We start from the raw sequence: 25,494 nt of genomic DNA, 5'->3' as shown, positions 1-25,494 counted from the left end.
AAAAAAAAAAAAAAATGGTAAAAAGGATCCCTTTGGCTTTTGTGCGCTCCCTTGAGAAAAATGTTGATAAGAAAGAAAGATGGAGAAAAAAATGCTGAAATTTTATAACACAAACAAGACACACAAGCCATTTTCCTAACTTCACACTGTTCGGGAGAGTGACAAAACACCAATTTCCACAAGATGGTCTGTCTTACAAATATGGAACACTTCCCATGCAAATAGGTATCTGGGGCATTCTGGGTAAGCCAGCCAAAACGGGTAGCAATAGCATGTCAATTAAAATAGCAACGTTCCCCATCCTGAGTATTCACCCGTGCGCTGCAGAAAAGGCTGCCAGACCCTCCAATGACATAAATCTCACGTCTGCAGCCTGCTGCGAGATCTCGGAAAATCACCACTTCTAGCATGTAGGGTTCCTTTGTTGGTGACACGCAGTCGGGAGGAGGAAATAACATAGCATTTGGTGTCCTCTGGGCAGGACTGTGAACAGACTTGTGCTGGGTTTCTGTGCAGCTTTTTCGACATGCTCACGATCTGCGCGTGCTATATGCTGCAACGTGCAAGTGGCAGATAAACAAACCCGTGCCGATTTCCAGGAAAACGCAATTACCATTTTAGGAGGACCATTCCATTTGTCTCAACCCAGGTGATTTGCGAAAAGACGAAGTGCAGGTTGTCAGGATGGCTTGTAAGTCAAGCACCTGACCCCAGAAGTGCAGATGCAGCCGCATCTTCAGGGGAGGCCGGGCTGTTGCAGCAGGTGCGGTCAGGCGCTGTGCCCGTCCCCCCTTGTCGTCAGCACTTCGGGGCACTCCAGCCTGACTCCCACTTGCCAGAACCTGTATTTCTGGCCCTTTCCTGGCCCCTGAAGTCTGCACGGCCCTCCTCGGTGGCAGGCCGGAAGTGCTGGGAACCGAAGCCAGTTGCCCACAGTGATCACCAGCTCGATACCACACTCCTTATCGGCTGCCCCCCTTCCCTCTTTCACTTGCCTGCTCCCCTCTGGTGCTCCCTCTGACAGATTTCCAGATCAGCTCTGTGTACGGGAGACCTTGTTTCTGAGTCAGCCTCTGGAGGAATCCAAGCTAAGACAATTGTCTTCTCCCAGAGGTCCTTGCAACTGAATGCTTCAAGATCTCAGGGCTTCCGTGGAGGAGGACATCTATTAGAATACTCTGCGGGTAGAGCATACATTTTCCAGTTTGCCATTCCTCTTAAAAGTTAGTTTTGCCTTCCAAGCTCACATCGGCATATTCAGCATGTCTTTCTTCCTTACTGCTCGGGTCAGACTTGCTGCCAAGGTTCCTAATGCTTCTAGATTACCGCAGTTTCTCTAGTACCTAAAACATCCGCAGGCTCCCTTCCGCAGATGATGGTGACGGTACCAATAGCTATGACAGGAAGCAACTCTTTTAGAGGACAGCCCCAAGAGAGGAAACCGGACTGTGTTTGGAAGCAAAGTTATGCGTAGAGGTAAGGCCAGAATTGAATTAATATTGAGCCACATACTTCAGAATTAAACATACCAGGTAAAATAATTAGGGCCTTTTGAATGAAAGTAACAGAGTCATTCTGATCGCTTTGGGTCTTGTGGGGTTAAGAACGCATGTGAAAATAATCATCGTCGTCACCATCAATATGACTAATGCATCTTGAGCACCTAGTATGTGGGAAGCACTAGTCTAAGTGTTTTACATGTATCAACTGATTTAAACTCCATAAAATGCTGAGAAGGAGGCATTATTATCCCCATTTTTGTGGATGTGGGAACTGAGAGATTAAATAAAGGTGACTGTAATCTTGCTCTTGTGCTTACACCAAGAAGGAAAAGCAAGAATGGCAAGACAGGGGCTGCCAAGCGAGCCTGAGTGGAGACGTGGGGCCTCTTCACGGGCAACTCACACTTCATGGCCACCTTCTCTGGGCTCTGCCATTTCTCCCACTCAGTGTCCTCCTCCTTGGGATTTCTGTGTCTGCTCCTGCCAATCAACTGCCTCACCTTGTAGCCTGCTAATCTCTTGGCTTCTGCCTGTGCAAAGCTTGTTCATGGTCATGGCCACTCGTGACCCTTCTTCCTCAAGGCCTTTCTGCCAGCCTTCTCTTAGGCACTTTCCTCTGGGGCTCTCATCCACCTGCCCAACTCTGTATCTGTAACACATCCAAGCTCCCCAGGAGGATTGGGCTGTACCAGTTAATCTGTCATCTCTATTTATGTGGAACTTTTACTCCAGGCTACCTCTTGGCTTCTGGTCACCCATAGATGTGCTGCTGCTTGGACACGTGTCCATCTCTGGCCAGTCTGGTGTGGTCTGAAGATGAGGTCACATGGTGGCAGAGGATGACCTCTGGCTAAGGAACTGCCTGAAGACAAGGACCATTCAGAGGGGCCTACAATGCATGGCTGATGGCCAGAGATGTGACATGCCCAGCACCAAAGGAGACCCCCGCTGAAGATTTTGCCAAGAGTCACTGAAAACCAATCAGTGGGCTTAAAGATTATGGCCATGTTTTGCCTTGTTTCCTCCTTCCCTAGACTTCACATCTATGAGAATCAGGGATTCTAGAAAAGTCTGAGTGCGTATGAGGCAGGTAGTTGCCTTTACCCTGTCGTGGAGACACTGAGTGCAGGGGAAAAAGATCTTGGGGACATGCCCAGCAAAGGATGTCTCTATCTTGTGCATGTTTCATGGCCTGGATTGGACTCTGAAAACCATGTTAGGATCCTTATTTGAAGAAGGGTGGATAAAGTGACAAGGGTTTTTTTTTTTTTTTTCCTTTGTAAACCTTTAAAAGTGAAGGACAACGTACATAAAGACAAGTGCACAAGTCATAAGTGTACAGCTCAGTGAATGTTTACAAAGTAAACACATCTGTGTAACCACCAGCCAGATCAAGATCTGTAACAGGAGGCTTTTCTCAGGGCTCTGGAAGTGCTCGTTACCATTCCATAGTTCATAGGTCATAGGATCATAGAAGATGCTTTGGAAACAATCAGGCCACATCATCATTTTTGCATAAACTAAGCCCCAGAGTGGCCAAATATCAGGCACACGGCCACACAGTTAGAGAGCATCTGGGTTTTTTGTTTTGTTTTGTTCTAAAACATCAAGCAGTTTTTCTGTTGCTTAACGAAGTCAGTGCCCATGGATAAACCACCCCACACCCCCACTTCTGTTTGGTTGCTCCACATGCCTCGTTAACTTTTCTTATTTTGTGCTCACTTTATAGTCCAGCCATCAAGGACTGGGATTTGTCCAGGATTTCCGTGTCCAGCATGCAGAAAGATAGCTCTCCGCACATTTCAGTAGCCAGTGCCAGCCCAGGGCCATGTGGCGCAGGTCAGCAGCAGGCATGGGGTCGGTGCTCTACCCTTCCACAGAGCGGCCTCCTCCACTTTTCCTGCTGGCTTCAGCATTCTCAGGAACTGGAACTCAGGCCATCTACGGTTCTCATGACAGAGCTGACGAGCCAGCCACCAGGACTGGCCCTCGCCTCCGTGACGTTGAGGTGTGGCTGGAAAGCAGCCACCTAGCCAGAGAGTCCGTCTCCCACACTCGCGGGGGAGGCCCTTTGACTGCTGGTTACCAGCAGAACGTGAGTGCAAATACACTTTTCACTCTCTTCCCCCATCTGCTGGTGCTCCGGACCTAGTTCAAGATGGGGGGAACTTGGGCCCCCAAGGGAGGCCATGGAAGGCCCCTTGCTGAGCAAGAGCCCTAGCAATGGATTTGACATCAGTCAGAAATAAATGGCTAGTGGGTTCATCTACTGAGATTCTAGTATTACCGTAACTAATACAGTTAGAGCAGCGATGGTGGAGGGAATCTTAACCTTTTCAAAGGCCATCTTTAAAATCATCTCTTTTGCTTTCTCCAGCTACTAAAGACCACCACAACCCGATCCCCTTACTTGTGTAGGAAGGACAATTCTTAGACATTCTATGTAGAAAGATAAGGAACTGATCTTTTTTATATATAAGAAAACATTTTCTAGAGTCATGCACCTTTTTCAGGATTGTTTCTAGGAATCCCCAAGACGTTGGGGAAAGACTGGTCCCCGAAGAGCAAGGAAAGCCCGGAGTTAGTTGCTGAGCTCAGCGTGGCACCCTGTACTTCCTTATTTGCTAGAACACTGAACCATCACCTGTATTTGTGGTATAGTTTTAATTAGCAGAAATGCAAATTTCTTTTTTGGAAAGCTCGTCAATAAAGAAAATGACCTTTATTCATAGTGCTCTTTGACCCATTTACATAAGACAAGTTTTTCTATATTGGAAATTAAAAAAAAAAAGACACATAGAATATGACAAGGGAGCACCCTTCATAGGGTTGGTATTGGGAGCAAGTAAATACTACACAGCACTGAGGCGACTGTTTTATGGAGAGTTTTCATCTCACACAGAGGCACCAAGACAACGGCTTCTGGCATTAGAGCACCTGAGTTCAGATCCTGTCTTTACCATGTACAAACCAAGTGACCTTGGGCAAGTTCTTTAATTTCTCTATGGCTCAGTATCTCCAGCTGTAAAATGGAGACCCACAGATGTCTACATCTTAGTGTTGTGAGAACGACATTACTTAACACATTACTTAAACTGTCGGAAGAGTGCCTGTCACACAGGAAGCCCTCAATAAATATCAGCTATTGTTATTACAATGGCTTGAGGCCTTGGTTTGTCTGTAATATATCTGGACTCATGTCATAATATAAAAAGAAAACCAAAGAAGTGCCTCACTGGGTCAATCTGGGGTCCTTTCTGTTTCTCCCAAGAATACCCAGAGGCAGCCCTATGGGGCTAGGGACTGGGAAACCCGAGGCCTTGTCTTTTGACACTAACCCTAAGTTGAATTAGTACTAGCACACATGTTTAAGAAATTTACTAATGTATGTTGAAAATTTCAAACACTCTTTGATTTAATAACTCAATTTCTGGGAGTGACTCCAAATATATTCTAATGTGTCTTATTTGTTCTAGATACCGAAAAGGCTATAAGAGTCTAAGGTGTCATTTCAGGGTGACTTATAATAGCTGGAAATTGGGACTGCTCAGGTTTCCAATAGGATATGGTTTAAAAAAAACAAAAAACAATCCACGGTAAATCCTGTTGATGAAACTAACACAGGAAAATGGTGATTGGGAAAACTGCAATAACATGGAATACACTTATGATATAACGTTAAGATGGAAAAAGTAATATTCAAAATCCTATCTAAAACATGACTACAACTATGAAAAATGAGCCAAAAGTGACAGGAGGAAAGAGACTGGAAACAGGGCTAGGCTGGGATTGGGTCTTGGGGTGTGGGGGCTAGGGACTAGGGCCTGAGACAAATCAGTGTCTCATTTCAAGAGGTGAAGTAAGGCTACGCTGGTATCCCTGAGAGGGCCAACAGCCAAATCGAGGGAGGCTAAGGAAAGCATCAAGTCCAAAGGCTGCAGAGCAGCTCAGCTTCTGGGTGTGGAGACTGGAGTTAGGGGCCATGCAGGGGGAGACAGGAAGGGTCCTGAGAGATGGTCACTAGCAGCTTTAGGGGGTGTGGGGAGAGTTTGGCTGGTTTAAAGGGCCAGTGAGAAGGCAGAGGTGAAGGAAACAACCCTAGATATCAGCAAAGGTTGTATTTGGGTGATGGGGCCTACTTTTGATGCTCTTTCTCGATTTGTATCTAGTTTTCCTATTTTCTTTGTTAAATATACATTATCTTTATAATGGAAACACATTTATTTTATAAAAGCCTATGGTACTCCTGTGTAGCTAATACCTCTATACATGTACACTGGAATTGAACAATTAAGTAAGTGGATGGCAGATGGTGGGACCCAGGTTTCTCACTGTTAGAGTGGAAATTTACCGATCAGCAAGGGGAGGAGGCTAGAATGATCCATGTGGCAATGGATTAGTTGGGAGACCTCAGTATGAATTTAGGTTTAGCCTAATATAGACACAGATGAATATATACAGAAATATTTATAGAGATGTATGCATGTATGGGTTAGTATACACACCTATATTTCTCTGTTCTGTCAGCTGAGAGGTCCTAAAAGAAACAACACCCCAGTAACAATGAGCAAAACTACTTCCCAGATACTGGTTTCTAATACTAGTCTCTAATAAAAGGAATCACAGCTCCTTGGAGAAATGGTTGATTCTAGGATTTGGGGCAGGAAATATATACAAAAATGAGTCTGGAGTATCTTGTAGTGCCAGAAAGTAAGGAAATGCTCTTCCCCTCCACCGTCTGTCTGTCTGTCTGTCTGTCTGTCTGTCTGTCTCTCTCTCTCTCTCTCTCTCTCTCACACACACACACACACACACACAGAATGATGGAGTGATAGAGTATGTTAAATGCTCACAAGGATCAACTGAAAAAGCTCCCAATCACCAAAGCTGGAACAATTTGAGCAATAAAATACATAAAGTAGTATTAGATTCTAACCCAAAGTATAAAATAAATACCCCTGAGTCTCTACTGATATAAATAAATGATTGAATATCTTAATAAATGGAGGAGAAGAGATAGTCTCTGGTGCAGAAGAATCCCAAATAAATTATGTAAATATTCACCCTCAAGGAGGTGGAGCACAACTCCCCACTCCTTGGGTGTGGGCTACCCATAATGACTTCCTTCTAAAGAGGACAGTATGGAAAGGGGAAAAAAGACTAACTTTACAGTGGAAAAATCTGGCAAACTACTTCAGCCAGGTGACCAAGGCCAATATCATCAGTCATGTTGATAGTATGTACCCTTAATACGACGCAATGAAAATGGCACTTTACATCTGTGATCTTCCTCCCCAGAGCCATAACTCTAGCCCCATAGTGAAAAAAACATCACACAAATCTCAGTACGGGAGCATTCTACAACATACCTAATCAGTACTCCTCAAACCTATCAGGGTCATCAAAAAGAAGGGACATCTGAGAAACTGTCCCAGCCAAGAAGGGCCTAAGGAGATGTGACAACTAAAGTCATGTGGTATCCTGATATCCAAGAAAAGTGGCATTAAGTAAAAGCTAAGGAAATCTGAATAAACTATGGACTTCACTTAATACTAATGTATTGATATTAGTTCATTAATTGTAAAGAATGAACCATACTAATGTAACGTGTCAGTGACAGGGGGAAAGGAGGGTATACAGAAAATCTTTACACTATCTGTTCAACCTTTTTATAAATCTAAAACTATTCTAAACAACAAAGTACAGTTGATTCTCATTATATGTGGTAATTACGTTCTATAAAATCTCCACAAACACTAACTGGTGAATACGGAGCCATTACCCCTAGCTGTGAACCTCTGGTCACAACATTTTTGGATCAATACATAACCTTGTTTTATGTGTGTTTCTGTTTAAAGCCACCTCATTTAATATACAGTTGACTCATTAACATTGAATTGATGGCGAATGGCACTCTAACTCACACCCGAAAGAAGCTTATCTAACACACATATTTTTTCCATCAGGCACAGCTCGGCCCTCTTGCAAGAGAAGGCACCTCAGTGCTATGCTTAGGGGCCATTTTAAACAGCGACCTTGCCCACAAAAGGCACAAAAAAATGCAAAAACCATGGCACTAAACAGACCACAAAAAGGACCTTCTTTCTGTACAGTATGAGAGCTGCTGATACAAGAAGACAGAACATCACCTTGTTCCACTCCAGGTGGGAACACGTGCATTGGGCCACTCAAATGGTTCACCCCATGCACATGTCACCAATATTGATTTTGGGGTTACAAATATGAATTTTACCAAGTAGGTGAATTCACAAATATGTAATCCATGAATAATAAGGATCAACTGTATATTAACTTTTAAAGGCTTATGAACATGTTCCCCAATAGGCCAAGTTCTTTCCATAACCCACTACAGATGTCTCACTTTTGAATTTGTCTAACTCTCTAAAATTTACTTATTTATCTATCTATTTAGTTATTTATTTAGCCTATACCCGTGCCGTATAATAACCACATGTGGCTACTGGTGCTTTCAATGTGGCTAGTCCAAACTGAGTTGTGCCATAAGGATCCACAACAGATTTTGAAGACTTAGTACACAGAAAGGTAAACTATCTCATTAATGATTTTTATATTGATTACACATAGAAGTGATAATATGTTAATATAATTGGTTAAATAAAATATACTATTAAAATTAATTCCACCTGTTTCTTTTGACGTTCATAATGTGACTACTAGAACATCTAAAACTACCCATGTGGCTTGTGGTTTATTTCTACTGGACAGCACCAACCTACATCATCTCTAGGGGAAAGGAATTCCATCATAATATTTGTAGCATGGGGAAGAGCATAGGACTATAAAATCATTTTATCCTTAAAGGGACCATTTAATCCCCTCCTTTTAAGAGGCTAAGGCTCGGACTGGTGAAGTGCCTTGCCCAACTTTCACACAGGTGGCTGTTGGCACAGGACTCAGAGCTCTGTCTCCTGTCTTCTAGTCTAGTCTCTTTCACCTTGATCTTCTCCCCTGCATGCCCCCACCCTGCCCATAAATACAACCAAATAGCCTGCATCATTCTGCAAGGGAAAAAGAGCATTGGCTACTCCCGAATTGAAAGAGACAATTTCATAAAATCTTACTAGATTTCTATAAGTGGGGCTGTCAGATTTACCAAATAAAAATACAGGATGCCCCGTTAAAATTTGCATTTCTGAAATGCAAGCTTAACTGGGTGTCCTGTATCTATTAGTATAAGTATATTCCACTTAATAGTTGGGACGTACTTACACTAAAAAAGCATTTGTTGTTTTTCTGAAATGTACATTTAATTGGTGTCCTGTCTTTAATCTAGTAACCCTACTATAAAGCCTTTGAGGAAAGAACTTTTTGCTAATTTCTGCCAGGCACTTAGGCACTTATCGTTCTGTGTTCCTCCAAGGAAGAGCACAACCCAGTGAGTCATTCAGCGGCTCCATAATAAACAAGGGAGTCTCAAGACTTGCCTTCCCCTCCGTATGCTGCTTCGGCTGTCAATGCTATCTTTCTAAACAGCCAACTTAACGGAAATCAAGCCGCAGATCTTAACTGCCCCCCCTCCCCGCGCCGCCAACCTTTATAATCAATTTGAGTTGGGCAAGATGCCAGCTTTAAAAAATGCACAGAACCAATTCTTGTAACTATGGAGATAAGAGGGAAGGAAAACCCCAAGGAAACAGACAAGCTTTCCTTTTCTTTACAGAAGCTCTTCTTAATGTAATGGGCAGCAACTGGTACAAACATCCCAGCCATTTCCTGGACATGTATACATATCAAAGAGAGCAAGGCAAGAGTTTGGTGGATTTTACATTTTATGATTTTGCTTTCCTTCATTACTATTATTTTGTAGCATACTAAGGGGGGGGTGACAGAAGTGGTCCATCCAAGGCACAGACAAAAAGGGGGTACAGGTAATGAGGGGTTCACTGCCTGTAGAGAATTTTAAAACAACAATAAAACTGACTAAAAGTTGTTCTGCTTTTTATTACCCCATGTGCTGGCAATTCTAAACAGTGTCTCTGATAAAATACTCCTCTTCCTGCAACTCCTCCTCCCCACCCACCTTGAAAGTTCTGGTATTAAGCCAGGCCATTGACCATTTCTTTAAAAACCCTGCTTTACAGAGCTTTGCTTATTTGTTGTTTGTGGGGTGGGGGGTCGGGAAGAGGTGGAAAGGAGAGGACACAAGCTAGATGGGGATGCTTAAGCCACCAAAACAGCAAGAGCTTCAATGGACGCTGACCTCCCTCTCAGGAACATGTAGGGCTATGTCTTAAGGTTTCCAAGGATGAAGAGGCAATATTATGGTAAAAGGAGCACTGGAATTGGAGTCAGAATACCTGGGTTCAAGATGTGGCTCCGTGTCCGCATAGGTATGCAACTGAGCAGAAAAGGTGTGGCCGCTCTGAGCTCCAGCCCCCTCCCTATCCTCCACCTGCTGCTTCACCTGCTCGGTTTGCGTACTTAAGGGATAAAACCTACAAAACCCTACAGGTGTTTTCCTTATCTTCAAGACTGAAACTGAACCACCACCTATCACAACCTCACTTTGACCCACAGAGGGGGAAAAGAACAAGTGGAAGATGAGCAGTTTCCTTTAAGAGCATGACCCGGACATTCCACGCATCGCTTCTGCTCCCTTCGTATTGGTTAAAATGGAGCCACATGGTCTCACACTCCTGCCACAGAGGCTGAGAAATGTAGTCTCTAGCTGGACAGCCAGGTGTTCAGCTACAACCTGAAGGTTCTATTTCGAAAACTGGATAATGGATATAGTGTAATAATATGCAGTTCAATAACAGTTACTGTCATCATTTTGTAAGCTAGCGGACAATACAGATTGTTTGTTGTTTATTGCTCTGATGAATGAAACAAGAAGAAGAGTCCCATCTTTCCACTGTGGCTGATGAGTTTTAGGTGCACATCCATGTAAATAATCGAGGTTTCAATGGAGAACGAATTCTTAAGAGTGGTGGATTTCGAAGCACTTCAGTCTGGGGCCTGTGACTGTTCTCCCAGGAGACCTCGTCAGTGTGAATGTGGACCCATCTTATGAATACAGTCTTGTGCCTCTCAAAGACTGAGCCCAAACCCCAGGAGAAACATGGAATTTAGACCATCGTGCCACTGTACTGACCCCATCCAGCAGGCTCATAGCTGCGAAAGCGGTACATCATCTGGTTGGTGCCTTATCTTCCTCGAGGTCTTGTGTCACTGCCTCCATAATTAAACACAGACCATTAGCTCTAACCCACTGCACCCACATCAATTACGCCAGTTTGGATAACAGCTGCAGAAACCCTCCTTTCCTGTCTTCTGCCTCTCTGGAAATAATCCTGCTTGTCTCACACAGGTAGAGTTGGAACTGCCTTGGTGTTTACAAGATATCAGATTAGCTAGGCTGCAGTGCCACGGTGGAACAGAGCTCTGCTCTTCCATACGCCGATTAAAAGGTAATTTAACCTCTTCCAAAGGTGGTCTAGCCAATCCCCAGCAGCACTGACATTGTGTTAATGAGAAGTTGCTCTCCAGAGTGATCCATTAGCCCTCTGAGATGAGTGTGCAAACCCATCTTCAGTGGATGGCCCCGGCTTAAAAAGCAAACTTGGTAGGTTCGTCACCCTCTGCCCGGCTCATTTAAATCCGCAGGGACTCATGCTCTGTACCTGAAATCCTGGAGCTGCACAGATGGAAACACACACTTGGAACCTCCTCGGTAACGCAAGCTGCCCCAACGTGCTGGTTTCCTCGCACGTGCTAGGCAAAGGGGACTGCAACTCAGCAGCGAGAGGGCTGCTTAATCCACCTCATTGCTTGGAGAGAAGAAACTCAGTTTACCACGAGAAAGGAGAGAACCAAGCCAAAGAGTCTCAGAATGTGGGAGGGCCCTGAGCATTCACTTAATCTAAGGCTTCCCTTTTACGTATGAGAAAACTGAAGCCACAGCTGCAGGAAGCTCAAGCAGCAGAGATGGACAAGAATCCATTTTCTCTGCCAATGCGGTCACTCTTTTTTACCCCCCTCTAGTCACCCCACCACACTGACTACTACTTAGACACCAGCTGCCCCATCATCTGGAGACCCTCAGGTGAAGAAAGCATATCCACCTCACTTGAGAATGTGAGCCTCACTTCCGCTAGCACAGCAGACATAAATCTCAATCCACAAAGTCAGGTGAGCAAGACACACTGCTTTGGGTTTTTGTTTTTGTTTTTTTTTTTTCTTCCTATAAAGCAACTGGCCCCATCCTGCCAAGCTGGAAATTCAATCCCAGGCATTTCTGGGTCCTCTCCCCCACTCTTCGGAGTGCACCAAGGTTCTGGGCCTCAGGCAGGGCTGGAGGTATCACTGAGATATCACAGATCCAGCCCACAGGGTCCCTTCAGCTCCCCAGGCTGCTGGTTCTGAAGCCCTCGCTGGCTGGGAGCCTAGGCCTTGGTTCTCCTTCCCTCAGCTTCATTGTCTGAAGCCTGCCTCCTCTCCTGGTCCTGTCAGGATGAAGAATGTAGGGACCTGTGGCCCTCCAGGCTCTTAGACTTCTCTCTCCTGTCCTGAGCCAGAGGAATGTCTTTTTAGTCTTAGAGAAATCCTTTTTGTTTTCCTCAAAAGTGTTCTCTCTCTTGCCTCACACTCTAGGACACCATTACAATTCCCTGGAAGGATGGAGCCTTTTGGAAATAAAAGCCAGGAAGGGAAATGTTTTGCAGGTAACTTCTACTCTTTATCCAACCCCAAACCTTCACCATGACAAGAACACAGAGTGGGGGAAAGAAAAGGAACTATGCAGGGAGGGGGAAAATAATTACTTCTCAAAAAATCATACTGCACACAGTGACTTCAAGTTCCATGAAAGAACGAACAACCCAAATTCCATTTCATTCTTTCTGGGAAAAAGAATGCTGGGGGAAATTGTCCCAGCTTCATCTTGAAAGGAGCATGAAAAGCAAGGAGTCATTTCTCTACAATGAGAGAGGCCACTAAGTAACCTCAGAATGCAGCAATGACTGCACCAGCTCTCCCGCCTTCCTTGCCACTTGACTGTTTTGTAACTCCTGCCACTTCTCCAAAACAACTCTGTGGAAGGTCCCCACTGACCTATTTGCCTAGTCCAGTTGCCGACACTTCATCCTCATCCTCTTCGACCTTCTCGTCCTCCCTGAAACTCTTTCCTCTGTGGGACAATTGGTGATGCTGGATCTTACTGGTTCATGCTCTAACTTTGTGACCATGCCCTCTTTATTCCTTTGCTGGCTTTTCTTCCTTTCCTTTCCACCAATCAATGGCATTCTCTAGGGAGCTAATCTTAGCCACCTTCTCTTCTATCTCTATTCAATTTTCCTCCTTGTTTAATCCACTCCTACAACTTTTATTGTCTTTGAATCTACACCTCTAGCCCCGCTCAATTTCTGGAATTCTAGACCCAGAATCCCAATTGCCTTTTGGTTGTTTCCTAATAGATGTGCCACCACACCTCAAACTTGCCATGTTCAAAACCGAACTCATCCTTCTTCCCCAAACCAGCTTTTCTTTGTGACTTCCTTACTCCATTAACGCATCACCATTCTTCCAAACTTTGGCTCCATCTCTGACTCCTCCTCTTCATTTTCTTTATACCCCGTAGTGTTTGAATCTATATAGATTTTACCTCCTCAAATGGAATATTCCAGGTATTATATGACAAGTACAGAATAACATGGAGCTATCCATCTGCACATTTATGCCACTAATGCCATATAAATTAAATTAACTATGGCTATAATTTTGGCCTTTATCCCTCCATAATTTCTCCTATACAATTATGTATTTTTTCACAGAAGGGATCATCTTGTTTGGAATTTTTTTGTCACTTACTACATCATGAATACTTTCCTATGCCATTAAATGTTCTTTTATACAGTAATTCTCAAATTTTAAGAGCATATCAGAATAATCGGAGGGTGCTTGTTAAAAAAGTATTTCCCTGGATGGTCCCCCAGAGACACTTATTCTGTATTCTGGGGAGGGTCTATGAACCTCTGTTTAACCAGCACCCCAGAAAATCCTAATGCGTAAGGTTTTCAGATCCCAATTTGAGAAACAGCACAATTTGTAAGGATTCCTTCTTTTTCTTTTGTTTACATTTACCATAATTTATTATCAATCCCCACTGACATATATTTAGGTTGCTGTCCAATTTTTTTAATATCATTTTAGTTCTACACTGACTTTGATTTCTAGGCTCTCTCTTTACCATTCCCTCCACCCACCCACACATACAATTTTTCATTAGGATAAATTCCTGGAAGTAGAATTTCTGGGTCCAAAGGATATACAAAATTACAAACTATACATATAGTAATATATGCTATTATAGTAGTCATTATATAATTATACCTAATGTAACAATAGTATAATTTTTTTTTTATTTTAGAGGGGGAGAGAGAGAGGTGGGGGGAGGGGCATTGGGAGAGGGAGAGAGTCTTAAGCCTGAGATCATGACCTGAGATGAAATCAAGAGTCAGATGCTCAACTGACTGAGCCAGCCAGGCACCCCTATTAATAGTATAATATAATAAATAACAAAAATTAATGTATTAATTATATGACATATAATGTAATAATATATATATTAATTTATATATGTTCAGGTGGGGTTTTATTTGGACCCTCACACAAGATTTACATTTATCCATGTTAATTTCATCTGGTTATATTTCACCCATTGCTTCAAGAGTCACGTTATTTTATATCCCTACTCTCCATTGAAAGTATTTGTTATTTTTCTGAGATTATCTCCTGCATATCTGATATGTGGCTTCTACACTTCCTTCCAAATTATGGATAAGAAGTAGTGAATAAAGTTGAGAAATGCCTTCCTGCTCCACCAGAAACGTATATTACTTAGCATACTTGTTCGTTCTTTAAACAGTAACAACTTAATTTTAATAGCGATTGGCTTATGATTCTCCATATCATCTTTAAGGTTATAAGAATAGAACTTACCATATGTTTGCTGAAGTTCACATCCACTGCCATCTATCTCTTGGCTCTGATCTACCAATCAAAGGAGAAAAATAAGTGTATTGGTTTCTTATATCCACATTAATGCTATTTAACACGGATTCATAACTCTGTCATGGCCTACAGTATAAGGCACGTGTTCAGTTTGTGTGTCTGAGGGTGGACTAGGGGCTCTGTCTACCTAAGTGGGGAAAAATTGTTGATGGCCCCTCTGGTGGGGGAGGGAGAGAGCAGGGAAAGGAAACAGAAGGTAGGATGCAGAGGGCTCACGGTAAAGGGAAGAGGATGGGAGTGAGAAAGAGAGAGAAGCAGAAGAGGAATGTCGGTTGCCTGGTGGTGTCAATAATGATAGCAATAATAATCTCTAATAGCAATCAAATTTATTATGTGTCTAGCACTCTGCTAAATGCTTCATATGTATGAACACATCTATTCTCCTAACAACTTTGAAAGGTGAGTGCTATTATCATCTCCACTTTGCAGATGGAGAAACTGAGGCACAGAGAGACTAAGAAACATGCCCAACATCACAAAACTAGTAATCAGGATAACCAGGATTCGAACCCGGCCATCTGATGCTCCCTCTTAAGCATGCAAACTGCTCACCAGAGTACATATCGTGTGCTACTGTTACTACATTCTACCTACTATTATTATCGGTATGTACACACACACACACACACACCATGGCCAGGAGGTGAACTGCCATTGCCTTTGTTATGTGCACATAAAGGAGTTAACTGTGGGAATCTTTCTTTGTGCTTACTTGGAAACAGTACTTTGAGGAAATGGACATTTGCGTGGTGCCCATACCTGGGTGACCAACTTGTCCCAGTTTTCCGGGGACTTCACCAGTTTGGGCACTGAAAGTCCCATGTCCCGACCGTATGTTTTGTTATTTCTTCCCACTGAATACACAAGGGGGCATTGTAACCATTCAGTCGTGCATTCCTCAAACATTTACTGGGTGCCTAATCAGAGGTGTGAGTGCTGCCCAAGAACCTAGCACCGAGGATGGGGTGGCATGACAGGAAAGTGAGGAACCTTCCATGATCCCCCATCAGAAAGAGTAAAATATGTATTTGAATGAACAAACTCTTACATGGCACTTACTCTGGGCCAAGTACTATAATGAGCACCGTCCATTTAGCACTTAACCCTCATAAGCACCCCAAGGCATAGTTACTATCATTACCGTCCCCACTGTAAAAAAGTAGAGGCAAAGAGGGGCTAAGTACCCTGCATATGGCACAGCTGGCCAGTGGCACAAAGCCAGATTTGAAGCCAGGCAAGGCCCTCCTTGCTCCGGAGTCCATGCCTTGAACTACTGTGGTAGGCTTTGAGAAAGGGACCTGAACCCCCCCCCAGAACTCTGTGTGCCCTCAGCCTCTTTCTAGCTCTGCTTTGAAGTTTCTCCCTAGCTCAGCGGTTCTCAACCCTGAGGGCACATTATAATCACCCAGGGAGTTTAAAAGATAATACTGATTCCCCAGGACACTACTTGCAGAGATTTTGATGGAACTAAGCCACTTTGACCTGGACATCAGGATTTCGTTTTAAAGATTTTCATTATTTATTTATATGAGGGAGAGACAGAAAGAGAGCAAGCGAGAGAGAGAGAGCAGGGGGAGGGGCAGAGGAAGAGAGATTCCTGAAGCAGACTCCACGCTGAGCATGGAGCCCAATGTGGGGCTCGATCTCACCACCCCGAGATCACGACCCCAGCCAAAATCAAGAGTTGGATGCCCAACCGAGCCACGCAGGCACACCATGGACATCAGGGTTTTTTAAAGCGCCCTCAAGGATCGAACGTACAGTTGGGTCTGAGAACAAGGTGGCCAGACCCTCCCGTCTGGCAAGCTGCGCTAAGTCTTCTAATCAGTGCTTCTCAATGCTAAAGTGCATCTCAATCAGCTAAGAACCTGATTAAAATGCAGATTCTGATTCAGTAGGTTTGGAGTGGGGGTGGGAGGACCAGAGATTCAGCATTTCTAACCAGCTCTCAGGGTGCTGATGTTGTTGGTTTATAAATCACACTTGAGGTAGAAAGGAGTTTGAGGCAAAGAGTAGTCCATAGACCTACTGAGTCAGAATCTGCATTTTGATGCACATTTGAATTTAAGAAGTCCTATTCAAACCCTGAGCTCCCCACAGGCTCTGGGAATGGCTTGCAGATGTGCCAAGGTATTGCCTCCCCTCGGCTCTTAGAAGCTTGGTTGGTGACCTCCAGGGTGCAACCATAAGCAGCCTCAATGACCCCATGTGTATGCAAATAGTATGTTTCACCGTTGACCATCAGGGAGAAAAGAGTGGGGAGTCCTACTCTAACAGAATCTTGCTACCCCCTTCTTCCCTCACACCTCCGGCAAGCCTTTGCTCACACTCTTTCTCCCACCTGCCTTTGACCAGCCTTACCAGATTTCTGAAGGTCAAGCTCCTGTCCTAATTCCTCGTCTATGGAACCATTCCCATTTCCACATGGCCATGTCAAACCAACAGACACTTTTTTTTTCATATCCCAAACAGCAAATAACATTTCCTATGTGCCAGGCACTGTTCTAAGCCCTTAACATTATTCATTCATTCATTTAATCCCCATTTGGCAGGCAGGAAAGCTGAGGAACAGAGCAGTGGAAGAAGTTGCTCAAGGTCACACAGCTAATAAGTGGCAGGATCAAGATTCAAATGCGAGTAATCTGGCTTCAGAATCACTACACCGAAGCACAATGATAAGATTCTTCTCACTGGTGTGGGACTCACGTGGAAGAATTTGCAAATGATGCAGAGCGTGGACAGAGAAAGATGTATGGATTTCCTATGGCTGCTGTGACAGACTACTAGTCACTGGGTGGCTTAAAACAACAGAAATGTCTTCCTTCACAGTTCCGGAGGCCAGCAGTCCAAGCTCACATTGTTGGCAGAGTCACGCTCCCTCTGGAGCCTCTAGGGAAAGATCCTTCTTCGCCTCTTCCTGGCTTCTGGCGGTGACCAGCAATCCTCGGTGTTCCCTGGGCTCAGAGAGACAGCACCCTCATCTCTGCCTCCATCATCACAGGGACTTCTGTGTGTCTCTCTCTGTCCTCTCTTCTGCTTGTAAGGACACCAGTCATTGCATCAGGGCCCATCCTACTCCAGGATGGACCCCTCTTAACTAATTAGATCTGCAAAGACCCGATTTCCAAATAAGGTCACCTTCTGAGATCCCAGGTGGACACGAACTTGGAGGGGCAGGGGAGACACTATTCAACAGTGGACAGAAGAGCACAGAGATTGTTTCAGGGCAGAAAGTGTCTCTTAAAAATCCTCAGCTACTATTTGTTTCAAAATGCTGCTGAGGCCTTAGGACCCGTGACTGACATTTTCCAGATTCAGCTGAGGCATAGCGAGCCACGGAATCGCTGTAAGTTTTGGTCAACAGACCGCAATTTCTTCAGTGCCAAAAGGACATCCCTTAAAAGCTTCTGCCCACTGTTCAATATCTGATCGTGCTTGCGGGTTCTCCCCAGACCAAATCAATCAGATTGATTTTATCTGTACAACAGGTAAAATAAAACTGCTGCTTTTGAAGATTTTTGCCGGTGGCAGGTGCAGAGGTGAAATGTGCACTGTTCGAGCGGCCACACATTATGTAGGCTAGCACATAATAGGGAAGCAGCCCTTGGTAGCCTGTGGTGATCTTTCAGGTGAACCACTTGGACATCAGAACGTCTCTGTGAAATATCCAAGCCCTCTCTGTGGTAAGCTAAGGAGGAATCTTGTCGTGAGCATAGATATTCTGAGCCAAGACCAACTGAAGCAACGTGCAGAGGAAAGTTCCAAGTCCAGGAAAAGAGCCAAAGAGGATGGTATCTATACTGCCTACCTCACCACGTCAATGCAGAACTCCTAGAGGAGGAGCCAGGTCCTGCCACCGTTTCAGGCACTCGGCATGATGTGTGGGTTGTAAATGAGTCGGTATTAGAGCAGTTAGGTGCTGGGGTAAAAGGAGAAGCTGTGAATACTGATCAAACAAGTAAAAAAAAATCAGGAACTAAGTGACCAAAAGGTGACACTGGTGGAGAAGCCGCTTCTGAGGATGAGTGGTAGTGTTACTGAGTGCAAGAAAACGAGCTCTCCAAACCAGAGGTGTTGCTGTTGCTGGGCCCTGAAGGATTAGTATTCAGACTGTTCTAAGTGAGCCCATCGTCCCTTCGTTCCTTTGATCACTGCCACACCTGCAAAGAGGAAAATGAAGTAACTGATGTCCCTCTCTGCCAAGGCGCCATTTTGGCTCCAGTCATTACAGCTGACCTATAAGAAAAGGCAGAAAACCCCAAATTTCCTGATTCCTGAAGCTCAGTGGAATTCTCAGATTTGGCTCTCAGTTCTTAAAGCCCAGAGACCATCTCAAGCATGAGAGAACAATCAGATGGCCTTACGGAGTGGAGACCAGATACACAAAATATGAAGGACTGACAAAATCGCTTGATGCTGTGTAGCACATGCGAGAAGTGGCTACACGACAGAAATATTCCCGGAAGAACAGGCTACCTCATCACTTGTCTCCACTGCACCAGAAGATTAAAGAAGCCTGGGGCTTCATGCCCTCTTTGCAAGAACATTCAGCTGGTTATTAAGGTTTTTATGGCCTAGCGGAATGGGCGAGTTGCAGAGAAATGATAACCAGAGCCAGGTCAGGGATAAAACTGTCAGTACTGAGCATCTCCATTCAGTGAGACCCACTGCATCCGTTCACTGATTCATGCAAATGTCTATGCGCCGGGGCATTTTCCCTTCTAAATTCATATGGAATTTGAGAGCAATTCTTTAAAACCGGATCATCAATCTGGGGGCTCCATTTACATGGAAAGTGACTTTCATCACTCCATTCTTCCTCTAAAAAAGAGGTTCTGGGAGGGAGCAATTACAAAGACAAACAGGAAAATATATCCATTCGCCAAATTATCTGAAGATCGACCTTCTCCCTAATTAATTTTCTTCCCTACCTTTCTCTTCTATTCTGTTGGAGAATGCTCTTTGGCATAAAAATCCAAGGTGGCTATGAGAAAAACATTAAAGCTAACAATCAAAAAACACAAATAATGTGACATGTTATTGATCATTTACTTTACACTCAAGCTACATGGATCTGAGAAATCAAAAGAAAAAATAAGAAGCTTGAAAAACAAGAGATCTGTTCCATGTACGCCCCAGAACAATGGCTATCAGACTTTTTGCTAACATACCCCTCAAAGAATTTTGAGAAACTGTATGCTCTTTTCCACGTTTAAAAAAAAACAAACCTGAGATATAATGAACATACAATAAAACACACAGACCTTAAAGGTTCCTTTCCTATGAGTTCTAGGCATTTGAATACCCGCCACCCAAAACAAGCTACAGAACATTTCCATCACCTGAAAATCATCCCTCTGGCCCCTTTGCAGGTAATCTTCCATTTCCTGACTCTCACCCAGGATTAGTCTTCCTTCTGCACATCTTTATTTTTTTTTATTTAAATTCAATTAGCCAACACATAGTACATCATTAGTTTTAGATGTAGTGTTCAATGATTCATCAGTTGCGTATAACACCCAGCCGACTGCACATCTTTGAGATCTAAATTCGCAAAATACACTTTATTGCGTACAAAGGAAAAACTGAGCAGCTAACATTTTCCACAGTTCCCTGGTGAGGAATGACTGACAGGGAATATGGAACCACTGTGCGTGTTATTTGTAGTTTGCAATAGGCAGAATTTTACTTAAAGATGGCTATGTCTCACACTTTGGGCCCAGGTATTCTCTCAGCCTTTTCCATGCTCTTTATTTATTACATCCTGAATAACATAACCTCATCAGTATCGGTAAGAAGACTAAACCATGAGTTTAGGGCTGAGTGAGCCGGTCAGGCCAACAGTGCCCTTTCTAGAATGCCACCTTTCTAGAATGTTGTCTTTCCTAACAACAGTTAGTAAGGGGAGGTAGGAAAATGTGTTCCCTGCTGCATTTGATCATTCAGTTGGCATTTGTCATAATCTGCCTTGAACCATTGGATAACTGTTTGTGGATGGGATAGTTCATGCCCCAGCTGGACTGAGGTATAATGACAAAGGAACAGAAATTGGAACCAGAAGACTGGGGTAAAAGACTCAATTCTGCCATTATGATGTGATCGGGGACAGATTCCTCAAACTTTCTGAGCCTCTGTAGACCGTCAAACAGGACTAAAACCCACCTCACTGGGACACTGTGAGGAGAATTGAGGCAAGAAGAGTAGAAGTGCTTTGTAAACTGTCAAGTTCTCATCAGTGAACTCTATCACTATTCTTTTAAACAGGAGCTAATTCTTACACTTTGCACCCTTGTTGAATATTGCATGTAGGAGGTCTTAACAAGTATGTGTTAACTGAGTGATATATTTGCTTATAATCAATAAGAATAAAGAGTTGTAAATGTTATTGCTTGGGGAATCAAAAGTTTACAAACTAAATTGTCAGTGCACACATATGAATATAGATTTCTCACCCTCAGCTTAATATGGATACATAAGATATAAGAAACAAGCCGTATTCAGTTTCTAAAAAAGCGATCTGCAAAATTCCATCCCTTGGTAATCTGAACATTTGTATGCAAAATTATCACCACTCATTCTTTTCCCACCAGGAAAGTTAAGTAATAGCACATGGTGTAACCTCTCTTTGGAGCATCCATTTGCTATCCTTAATCACATCAGCAGTCCTCCCAAGAACCATTTCAAACATTTTCACACTTACATAAATTGTAAAGCCAAGAACAAGAAATACTGTTCTGGTAAAGAGGAGGCCATAGTTAATTTTATGGATAATTAATTAGTCCACCTAGCAAACCAGTGTTGAAGTCCCACTATGAGCCAGGTATTCAGGAATAGGATACAAAAACAAGGTGATAGAGGGCATGCTAGCCAAGATGGATCAGCCCCCACTGATTACATCTGAGAACTCCAGACAGGATACAACAACAACAGCAACAACCGACAGAAGACTCTGCAAAGCAAATAATAGCACACAGATGGGGAAAGCAAGTCAAAGAAGTCAGTATGGTGGCATATTTCCTGGGTTTTTTTTTTCCCCCTCTTATTTCCCAGTTTTGACCCCTGGGTGGCCCAAGTTGCAGAGTTGTACAGTGGCCCTACACATGTTGTGGCTCCTCCCTCCCATACACCCTAAGTTCTCTCTACTCAATTGAGGGGAAGAAGAGGGAGGACCATATGTGAGAGGTTTTAATGGGCTAGGCCTAGAAGTGAGACACATCACTTCTGCCCACATTCCATTGGCTAAGACTGAGTCACATGGTCACTCCTAACTGCACAGGAGCCTGGGAAATGTAGTCTAGCTATCTGCCAAGAGGAAAGTAAAATATAGATACTAATCAGCACCAAAATAGTCTGTGTCATAACTGCCTTAGTAACACAAAGGGGTGCGCAAGGAGCGTTGTGAACATAGCAGGGACTTCCAATCAGAATGGGGAGAGAGACCAGAGAAGGCTTTCTGAAGGACAGGACGTGAGTTCTGCAAGGTAATCAGGGAGGTGAAAAGAGAAGCGTTGGAGGAGACCAAAGCATGTGCAAAGATGCAGAAGCAAGAAACATGCTGGTGAATTTGAGAGACCCCAAGTGAGTCCGTCTTCATTGGGCAATAGCTGAATGCCAAGAGAGCCAAGAGATGAGCCGTGACAGGGAGGCGGGAGCCAGGATTTGAGCCAGAAATCACTGTTATATTTTAAGCAAAGGTGTAATAGAAACTGGTTTCCAACTTAGAAAGAGCCTGGTAATTGTGTAGAGGGTAGCTGGAAGCCGTACAGGACTTAGGAGACTTTTGTCATGGTCCAGGCAAGAAGCAATTTGGGCTTGAGGTAAGCAGTGGGGTACTGTGAGGGGATCAGATATGAGATCTGAGATGCTCATGAGTCAAAACTCTAAGACTTAGTAACTGATTGAATATGTTATTTGATATTATGAAAGGAGTCAAGGAAAATTCTTTTGTTTCATTCATTTAACAAATATTTATTGAACATCTACTATCTGCGTTCCTCTAGGTGCTGGAGATACAACAATGAATAAACAAGCAAAGTTCCTGTCCTCACAGAGTTTACATTCTGGTGGAAAATTCTAAAACACTACCAAGTAAATATAAATTTATAATGTGATTATATTTAGCAAATAACCTGTTGTGTTTGAGATATCCTTACGGGACGTCTGTATGGGGGTTGTTTAATTGCAAGTTATTTCTATGAGTCTGTTGCTCAGGAGAGAAGCCTTGGCCATGGGTGTGGATTTGGGAGTCATCAGCATATGGGTGGATGCAAGTGACAAGAAAACCAATACAAACTAGTGCAAGGAGAAAAAGGGAATCCATGGCTCAAGACACCAAACAGCCCTGGGGTTGTTTCTTCAGCTTTAGGCATAGCTAGATACAGGGTTTTAAATGACAGTACTGGATTTCTGTCTCTCTTTTAATTAATTTCTTGGACTCTTTTGGGCAGGATGGCCTCTGGCAACCCCAAAGTCCCCATTTAACATCTCGTCATTCAACAACTCAGCAGAGATTTGTTTTGGTTTTTGTTTTCTGATAGCTCCAGCAGAAAAATCTCCATAAAGACTATGATTGATTCATTGGGGATTACATGTCCATTCTTGAACCAAGCCCTGTAACCTGGAGTTGGAACATTCTGATTGACCATGCCTGGGTCATGAACCCAAACCTGTGGCAATGAGTGGGACAGGGTCAGCTCCATAAAACCCACAAGTGTGCTCCTCCAGGAAAGAGAAATTCTGGTACTAGCAGTTAGGGAAAGAGCTAATGAGCAGGCAAAGACCAGAATGTTCTCTATGGGTGGAAACTGAGGGTTGGGTATTAGTGAGGTCACCCTGAGAGGACATATAGAACGAGAACCTAGAACTGATGTCAAAATCCTGGGGAGCATGACACTTAGAAGCTGAATGGAAAAAAAAGATGATCCTGCAAAAGAGATGCAGAAGAAGAGGCCAGAGCTGCAGGAAGAGATCCTGAAGCCTCATGATGTCCCAGAAACCAACTGAGTGAGTTTCAAAAAGAACTGAGTCAACAGTCACAGAGGAGCCAGTGAAAATGAGGACAGGAGATGTGACCTGATATCCTGACCATAAAAGCCCATGAGGTAAAGCTAGGCAGTGCTCCCTGGAGAACAGAAGGTGCTATGAAGGAGAAGTACACCAGATTGTCGGGGAGGAAGATCTGGGAATTTCGCTAAAGCAAATGGCTCTGTGTGTAGCAGCTTCTTGAACTGAGAGGCATATCCAGAGGATCAGGAAAACCGTGGGATGAACATGAAGCATCTCTCTTGACCCTCAATTCTGTGCAAAAAAATTATAGGGTGAGTCGCATTATTTCTATAATAGAACAAACATAGCTATATTATGGTGCAGGATGCAAAAATCTGTGGGAATTTTAAGCTAAAATACTAACCTTTGTACTTGCAACAGGATCCCTTCAGAATATACTCCCAGAGCTCCTTGCAGTGAACATCCCTTCCTCTCTGGTTAGGGGGTCTGCGGATAGAATAGAATGGGAAGCGTGATTATTGATCATCCGCACATTTGCCTGCTGCTCCATAAACAGGATGTTTTAGGACAGACCCACTAACAAATAACGATAATAATGACTATAACAGGCACTGTTCTACAGACTTAACCTTGGTTATGTCTCACAATAATCCCATGAGACAGAGTATTATTATCACAGTATTAAAACTCCTGTTTTAAAGATGAGGAAGCTGGTGCACAGAGAGGTTGAATAACTTGCCCAAGGTCACACAGCTCCAGATTTAAACCTGGAGGTTCTGGCTCTGGCTTTTGAGCCAGTGTCCCTAACCATGGCACATATACGTTCTGACACTGTCTCAGAAAAACTTAGTCCTTGTAAGATGGTCTGTAAATGTTTAGAAGAGGCAGCGCTGGGGAAGCTGTGTCCCAGCCCTGCCCTATCTAGCCCACTGACTGGTGATACGACGGACCTGCCACAGAGGCACAGAAGCCCTAGAGCCCTACTCGCAAGCACCTTTGCACTGGTAACCTTGGAACCATGGGAATTTGTCGGTCCGCTGGGTGACGTTTATCTGAGCCCCATGATTACCTTTTTGTTTGGACTTGCACTTTGAATCTTTATTGGTTTTAATGCATTCCCCAAACGAGAAATTAATTTCAGAGGTGCTTTATACAATAGCTGGTTTCATAAAGACATGATACTGTAAGCTTTTCATAACCTGAGTATGAAGAGACGAACAAATCTGCAATCACCTGGTACTAATCTGTTTTCCTTGAATGTGTATGCATAAATTACTTTTTATGTTATTTCTGAATGTACACAAAGATAGCTCGAGCAGTATATGAACCCCCATAGCTCTGTCATCCAGCAACAACCATTTACCCATGGCCAATCTCACCCATTTCCTAAGTAAAAACCAACTATCATGTCATTTCATCCATAAAGATTTCTGGGCATATCTCTAAAAGATAAGAAGGATTATTTTTAAAGATAACTACAATACCAGTGCACATTCATATTTCCATAAATTATTTTTAAAATTTTGCTCTTTCTAAAGTTCTATACCCATTAATTATTAACTTGAATGCTTTTGTTATTGTTGATATAATTTTTAAATTTTTTATTGCGAGAAACAAAGCCCAAAATGTAGAGAAAACAGTAGGATGAACCCCCTGCGCCCATCACTTAGCTTCAACAATTATCTATATTTGGTCAATCTTGCTTCATTTACATTCCCCTTTTTATATCCTCCTTTCGCTGGCTGTTCATAAAGCAATCCCCCAGACAACATTTCCTGTCACTGGGCATGCATTCTTAGCTTGGTTGGTGGCAAGAAAATGTAGAGGTGTTCTCTGGTAGGCCGTTATATATTTATTTCATTTCTAAATCCCTGGAAAAGGATTAGATTAAATGCAACATTTTCAGTCGATCAGATAAGCTGCCACTTGGTGT

General features: G+C 43.4%; 2 pseudogenes; both read left to right on the top strand.

The window, feature by feature from the left end:
- Positions 1–19,133, top strand: part of LOC110574969 — a 129,170-nt pseudogene extending 110,037 nt beyond the window's left edge.
- Positions 19,134–19,137: 4 nt separating this feature from the next.
- The window catches only part of LOC110574975, a 60,054-nt pseudogene continuing 53,697 nt past the window's right edge, over positions 19,138–25,494 (top strand).

Source organism: Neomonachus schauinslandi, chromosome X (genome assembly GCF_002201575.2).
Source record: "Neomonachus schauinslandi chromosome X, ASM220157v2, whole genome shotgun sequence".
NCBI lineage: Eukaryota > Metazoa > Chordata > Mammalia > Carnivora > Phocidae > Neomonachus > Neomonachus schauinslandi.
The sequence above is the reverse complement of the archived record's forward strand: the minus strand, read 5'-3'. Positions and strand labels throughout refer to the sequence as shown.